This window comes from Lathyrus oleraceus, chromosome 7, assembly GCF_024323335.1.
Source record: "Lathyrus oleraceus cultivar Zhongwan6 chromosome 7, CAAS_Psat_ZW6_1.0, whole genome shotgun sequence".
Lineage (NCBI taxonomy): Eukaryota > Viridiplantae > Streptophyta > Magnoliopsida > Fabales > Fabaceae > Lathyrus > Lathyrus oleraceus.
In genome coordinates this window covers 238,910,921-238,918,926 of record NC_066585.1, presented here as the reverse complement: position 1 = coordinate 238,918,926, position 8,006 = coordinate 238,910,921, and positions in this window count along the sequence as shown.

Here is an 8,006-nt window from a genome sequence, read left to right as displayed (position 1 = left end):
AAGATTAAGCATTCTAAAGGCATGAGGCCTAGTTGCTCTTCGATCAATTTAGCATTCTAAAGGCATGAGGCCTAGTTGCTCTTGAACTCCATTAAGCATAGGTAAGGTCCTAATTCTAAGTCCTTTCTCCTTTTTGCATTGGTTCACACAAACAAAACAAAACAAGCACAAGGCAACAATATATTTACACAATAATGTGCTCAAGTGAGCAAAAGGCAAATGGCATAAACATAAATATGAGCTCAAGTGAGCAAAGGGCAAAGGCAATATGAATAAATGAGCAAGAAATTAAATTGCATTAAAGTGAATTGCAAGAATTAAATGCTTGAATTAAAAGTTAGTCATTAGTAGTTAGTGTTAGTGTGCCATAAGGCAATTTAGCGCTATGTTAAGCAATCGTAAGTGGACTAATGTAGTAGTTACACTTATCTGAGGCCGGTCAATAAAACTATAGGCAAATAAACACAAGTTAAAGGTCATGACTAGTAAGCCAAGCTCCTACAACTTGCCATGCCAAAAGAAAAGAAGAATGACCTTGTATGGATTTCAGGTTCTTTGCTTAACCAAGAAGCAACCCATCTTGGACACAAAGCAATTCACTTGATCTTTGATCAAGTTGAATTTGATTTGGATCGAAGAAGGTTAAGCCTCCCATATGTCAAGGCTAACCACAAATCATTAACTCATTTGGTCAAAAGAAAAAGATGAAGAAAGGAGATGAAGATAGAATGTACAAAATGAAAGATTCAAATGACATAACCAAAACACAATGATCAAATGTGAATGGGATCAACATCAATCAATGGTAAACAGAAGTGAAATGAAGATTAGAAGTCAAGAAAGGTCAAACATACTTTTGGTATTTTTTGGAATTAAAATAATACATAAAATAAAATGAATAAAGTGAGGTCAAACTTCAAATCCAATTTAAATAAACTTGGATAAGTCCAATTGGATCATCATAAGTGTAACATGGTCGAACTAGGTTTGACAAATTTTCTCAATATTTTTCGAAAACAGAAACTATTTTTAAACAATTAAAAATGAAGAAAAATAACACAAATGGACTAAAATCTCAAATAAATCTCAAATCAATTAAGATATTGATGAGAATATTTTTCGTAGACTTATCATCATCCATATGTATTAAGAAAATATTTTTGGTATTTTGGGAATATCAAAAAGTATTTTAAATGAATTAAAAACTATTAAAAATGAAATAATTCACAAAAAATATTAAATGGAATCACAAAAATAATTAAATATCAGATTATGAAACCAGATTTTTCAAGAATTTTTTTGCCATTGGTCTCATATTTTTGTGACTTCAAATAAAATAGTTATGAATTTTTGAAAATAAAAAGGATTAAAGAAAATAAAACAGAAATTAATAAAAGCTGGAAAATCCACAGCGCTTGGATCAACATTTATTAATTGACGTGGCTAATCCAAGGGACATGAGGTGCGCACGCATGGTGATCATTAGTCAACAACATCACACGTTGGATTAAAAGAAGTAATTAAAACGCATGGCCACGATTAGATCCTACATGTGAGATCCAAGGGACATAAGGCCAACCACGTGGAGACGGTGGTGGAAACCACCGTCTTCTCCGGCGAGCAAGCTTAAACCGACCACCAGTTGCAGGTTTTGCAACCTCAACCAAATCAAACGATCTTTACACCAAATTAAAGCTGGGGTGATGTACATCACCCCTGTAACCTTGGATTGTTCTCTAGATCTCTATGGAAGGAGAAATCAGAGATGGAAATCCAGGTACTTGATTTGCAGTGCATCAATTCCTGAAATTAAAGCCACCATTGGCTTGCCTCTCACACGAGGACTTCAGAAAACCAAGCAAACACAAGCAAAGCACAATGTATAGTGAGATTCGAAGCAAAACAGTTGAGAGGGAAACCTTTGAAGTGCAACTTTGATGAGCACGATCCAACCAATCTCTTGCTTGCAGCTTGATCTTGAGGTATGGTATGAGTGCAAGGCTTAGGAATTAGTGTTGAAAATCAAACTTGAAAAAGAGAAATGAAAATGAAAATTCCTTTGGTGTGAGGTAGGGATTCAATTCCAGTAGGGTTTCAGGCGCCTTCAGGTTGATCATTAAATGAAGCAAGCATCCTATTTATAGATGAAATGCAAAGGAGAGTGGATGGAACTCGTGTGCATGAGAATTGGGTCCTCCATGCATGGGCCTGTACAGGCGCATGTAAGGCCCAAAAGCTAATGAAAATGAATGCTGCAATGATTTGGAGAAGGTTTGGATGTGTGGTTTGCATTACAATTGCTTATGTATGAAGTTTCATCATGAAATGCATAAATGATCACAAAAGTTCCTCTCTTCGAAAGTCCCACATGGAAAGTCCAAACATAGGCATGTGAGTAATGGTTGGAAAGGTCTTGACATAAGGAACAAAAGCCATGTTGGACAAAAATCCATTTGGAGTTTGGAAAATTGTGAAAACTGGCTATGAAGTTGGATGTACAAAACATGTCTTTGAGAATTTTGCCAAAAATGACCAACTTCAAGGCCTTCTGTTTTAATGATGCAAGCCTCCAATGGTACAACCTTAATCATCAAAGTTGTATATAGTTTCAAGATAATCAATTTGGACTTAAATTTTGCATCATTTGGATTTTTGATGAGAAAGTTATAGGCACTTGAAGTTGGACTTTTTCAAGATTCAATGGCTTTGGTCCAAAGTGACCTATAATGTTTTGTATTATCATATGTGTTTATTTTAGGATTATTAACTTTTGTCCAAAATGACATTTTAATTAGACATCTTAATATTTCCAATGCACTTGGTCTCACCTCAAAATCATAAAAAATGAAGGAGTTAGGTTCTTGGGAAGTTGACCCAAAATTAGGGTTTCAGTCAAAATGACCTATAATGTTTTGAAATGAATGATGACCTTCCAAGTTTAAAATTAATTTGTGATGAACATGAAAGTTGTTCATATGGTTCTTAAGAACATTTTTTCTCTTGGGGTAATCGTCATTTGAGAAACATATCAAAAGTTAGGTCTCAGTGGATTTCAAAATAGTCAGATGATTTGATTGGTCAACTTCTCAAGTCCAAACTTCAAATCTTGATGAATGAATGATTGAGGATACTCACATAGGCTCATATATTAATAAAATGATGAATGAAAGAACTTCCCTTGATTGAATTTGATCATAGGTTGATGTTTCTTCATGAGCAAGGCACAGTCAATGCATAAATGAATTAGGGTTTCCTTGGGAAACAATCCTCAAGCCCTTTGGTTTATCTTGATCAAATTGACAAATTAAGATACTTGGGAGACATATATGATGATTGAGAGCTTTGGGGACCATTGTCATGCTTGCTTTCATCTTCATCTAGCCACGTCAATGGGCATAGGAGCCTCCTAGGAGCAATGGATCACATGACTGCTTAAACTTCAAAACAAAACAAGTTAGTAACATATTTTTGTGCTTTTGGTTAGTAAAAAAATAAGAAAAGCAATAATATACAATTCAAGCATGCTTGGTGGTCTCAAACCAACTCACACAAGTCCCAACCCTAGGGTTAAGGAGCCAAGATGCTATGATCCTTGAGGCAAATGCAATGAGCAATGTTATGATGCCATGAGGGATCTTAGGGTCAAAATTAGGGTCTTACAGATGCCCCTATTTAAGGTCATTCTAGCCGGAGATATGATGGTTAAAATCTTCGTCTCGACGAGGTAGAATGGGCTTAAATAATAACAAAGAGATGAATTTTGGTCCCTAAGAGACCTCATGATGTAGATGTATGCATGCAAAAGTTAATACATTATGGGGGAATATGGCCACAAAGGAAAAAGAAATCAGGAGAAACTGAAAGTCCGTGGGAGTATAAGGAAAACTCTCTGGGAGACAGAGACTCTGAGGGGATAAAGGGAATAAAATGCATGAGCAGGTCACGACTTGAAACTTGCTGGGAGACACGAGGGGATTCCACGAAAATAAATCAATGGAAAGGCTCGAGCTGACGCAAAGATGCATGTATTGGGGAATATGCCAATACATCAAAACTATCCACAAAGGATACTTCGGATAAAAATCCGGACTCAGACGGGGAAATCCATTAAGGACTCAGCTGAGGAAACAACAAATGAGGTATTACCGGTTACTGGGTAATAAATTCAAAAAGAGACATGTGATCCAAACACCGGTATAAGGGTGAAAGAGCAACATGCTCAGGGAGAAAGAATATCTAAGACCGGTATAAGGGTGATAGATATCAATCATCCAAAACATCTGAGGAAAACCTAAAGGGTAAATTTCAACTCAGGAGAGTCTGACTCCACAGGGGACAAAAGTCATAATAGGGAGCAGAAAGGAAGGAACACCAGGGATACCGGTTACTGGGCATATAATAGGTGACCAACCAAGCGTGAATTGGGGAATATTTCTAAGACACTCATCATCCGAAAGGAGGGCTGAAAAAGCAAACTCGACTTACAGGATGAGCATTTGATTCCATAAGGAAATACGAATCTTACTCAACTGGGGAAGAAAAGGAGACTTCGACTGAAGAGCGCATGAGATATATTATCTATTACCGTCAGAACGTAGATAATATACTCGCATGGAAGATTATCCACAACCGGTTACTAGGTTAATAAAGGATAAATCGACCAAAGAGAAAGGACATCGGGATACCGATTACTGGGTATATAATGATGACCAATCAAGGGGAGAAACAATCATTACCAGACAAGGGATAAATGAAAAATGACTCGCTGGGGATACATTGACAAGAGCAATGATCCTGGAGATACATCACCGGTATATGGGTGGTATACTCAAAATGAAGGAATATCAATACCGAATATTGGATAAAGATAACCAACAAAGAGGGGATTACATCTACCGGTTATTGGGTAGAAAACCACAGAGATAGGACTTACAACTCATCGGGGGGATAATGAGAAATTCTGTGGGGAACAACCACCAAACAGAAACACATTAATCAAGCATTCTCTTCTCACCGTTGAGGAAACATCCCTGCCACCGGGAGAAGGGATAAATTACTCCGCTGGGGAAGCTACAGAGTCAACGCTAGGGATTTGCTGCTGAACAGACAAAAGATCCATCGTAGAGGAAACTCTAACGGTGAGCTCAACATGGATAAGATTCCATTGCAGAAGAAACTCTACTGGGGAACTCATCAAGGGATGGTATGAAACTCTGTGGGGAACAACCACCAAACAGAAATTCCAATAATCACCACACTCCTCCTTATCTGCTGGAGAGATATCTCTGCTAGGAGGAAAGCGAGCCACCGCTCCGCTGGGGAAGGAGATAAACATCTTCAACACCAGCTTTGCTAAGGGGAAATTATCCAATAAGAAGGGAAAAACAAATATCAGGCTCTGATCAGGAAACTCCATGGGGGGAGGACTGAAGGCAATCCCACAGGGGAAAGTCTACTGTGAGCAACCTTGCTGGGGACAAGTTGTAGGCAAGCCCGCTGGGGAGAAACCATAAGCCAAACTGTTGAGGATAACTGACCAACCTACTAAGGATTTCCAACTCAAGCTGGGAATTCTTGCTCACTCTGCGGGAGATTTCCATTTATGCTGAGGGAAAAACCAACTTCCTCGAAAAGATAACATATCAATTTTTATCAATCTATAAGGGATTTTAGGTCAGTCCGCATAAGGGATGACAACCATATAATTGATAAAACACAAATGCTAGACTCAAACTCCATGGTGATCTGAGGGTGGAGAGGTATACACATCTCCCAATAGATCAAGGCCAAAACTCCAGATTCCCTGGGGACTTGATGAAGTACCATCCCTCTCTGCGCTTGTTGAGGAGTCAACCTGAAAGATGATGAAGAGGATATGCCAGAAATATGAACAAATGTCTTACCCTTTCAGAGATCGTACTATCCTTGGGAGAGCACTGAAGACATTCCGTTTATCCTTTCAGTCATTGTGAATGTTCACTTTTATTTAAAACAGTTTATAAAAATTTATTTATTTTAAAACAATGATATTTATCAATTAAAACATGCAAACATTTGTTAAACAAAAACAAATTAGAGTGCAAAGAATTGGACAAAGGCTCAAATTTATTTTATAGAATGGTAGTCCGCAAATGGCGAGACTCCATGGATCTTTACAAATTTGAAATTGGTGATATATATTGGAAAAAAGGCTACATTGAACATAATGACTGTTTCTCCACCAACTCTGAATCCAATGTATTTGAAGCTTCAGTTGACGATGACTGAGCGAGAATCTTTGACAGATGACAGCTTGTAGAACAAAGTCTTGTCAAGATACAGTTACTTGCCAAGTCCATAATTTTTTTGCCTAGATTGCCCCAGGGTGAGGTATTTAATCTAGCGGGATATATATTCATTTTTTCATGTCTCTAACTTTTGCCCGGATCACCCTTTCGGGTTTTCAATCCACCGAGATGCTCATTTTTGCCTAAGCCGCCCTTTCAGGTTTTCAACTTAGCGAACTGTTCTGTTTTTATCTTAGGCGAAGTATTTCCTGACTGCATCTAAATTCACAGGACGAGTGAAATCCTCCCCATCCATAGTCGTAAGTATCAAAGCACCGCCTGAAAAGGCTCTCTTAACAACATATGGACCTTCATAGTTTGGAGTCCACTTGCCCTTGGAATCGGGCGCGAAAGACAAAACTTTCTTGAGCACGAGGTCACCTTCTCGAAACACACGAGGCTTGACCTTCTTATTAAAGGCTTTCTTCATCCTTTGCTGATATAACTGACCATGGCACATGGCAGTCAATCTCTTCTCTTCAATCAAATTCAGCTGGTCATAACGACTCTGAACCCATTCAGCCTCAGTCAACTTGGCTTCCATCAAGACTCTCATCGATGGGATCTCAACCTCCATGGGGAGCACAACTTCCATGCCATATACAAGAGAGAAAGGGGTTGCCCCTGTTGAAGTGCAGACAAATGTACGATAACCATGCAAGGCAAACGACAGCATCTCATGCCAATCTTTGTACGTAACAACCATCTTCTGGATAATCTTCTTGATGTTCTTATTAGTAGCTTCAACAACCCCATTCATCTTGGGTCTGTAGGGAGAAGAATTATGATGTGCAATCTTGAACTCGCTACACAGCTCTTTCATCATCTTGTTGTTCAAGTTAGATCCATTATCAGTAATGATCTTATCTGGCACACCATAACAACATATGAGTTGATTCTTGATAAACTTCACAACCACCTGCCTGGTAACATTCGCATATGATGCCGCTTCAACCCACTTGGTGAAGTAATCAATTGCCACGAGAATAAAACGGTGATCGTTGAACGCCTTTGGCTCTATCATGCTAATCATGTCAATTCCCCACATAGAGAAAGGCCATGGTGATGAAATAACATTCAAAAGTGTCGGGGGAATGTGAATCTTATCCGCATAAATCTGACACTTGTAGCATTTCTTCACATATTTGTAGCAGTCAGAATCCATTGTCAGCCAATAGTAGCCTGCTCTCAACATCTTCTTAGCCATGGCGTGTCCATTGGAATGAGTACCAAATGAACCCTCATGGACCTCAGTCATTAACAGTCTGCTTCATGTCTATCCACGCATCTGAGCAAGACCATGTCAAAATTCCTCTTATAGAGTACATCACCATTGAGGTAGAAACTGCCAAACAATCTCCTTAAAGTCTTTCTATCTTTAACAGATGCCCCAGGCGGGTAAATCTGACTTTGAAGAAAACACATGATATCATAATACCATGGCTTATCATCTTCCACCTCTTCAACCACAAATACATGAGCTGGTCTATCCAAGCGCATCACAGTGATATTGGGGACTTCATTCCAGAATTTCACCATAATCATCGAAGCAAGCGTAGCAAGAGCATCTGCCATCCGATTCTCATCTCGAGCAATATGATGGAAGTCAACCTTAGTAAAGAAAGTTGAAATCCTCCTCGCATAATCTCTGTATGGGATGAGGCCAGGCTGATTCGTCTC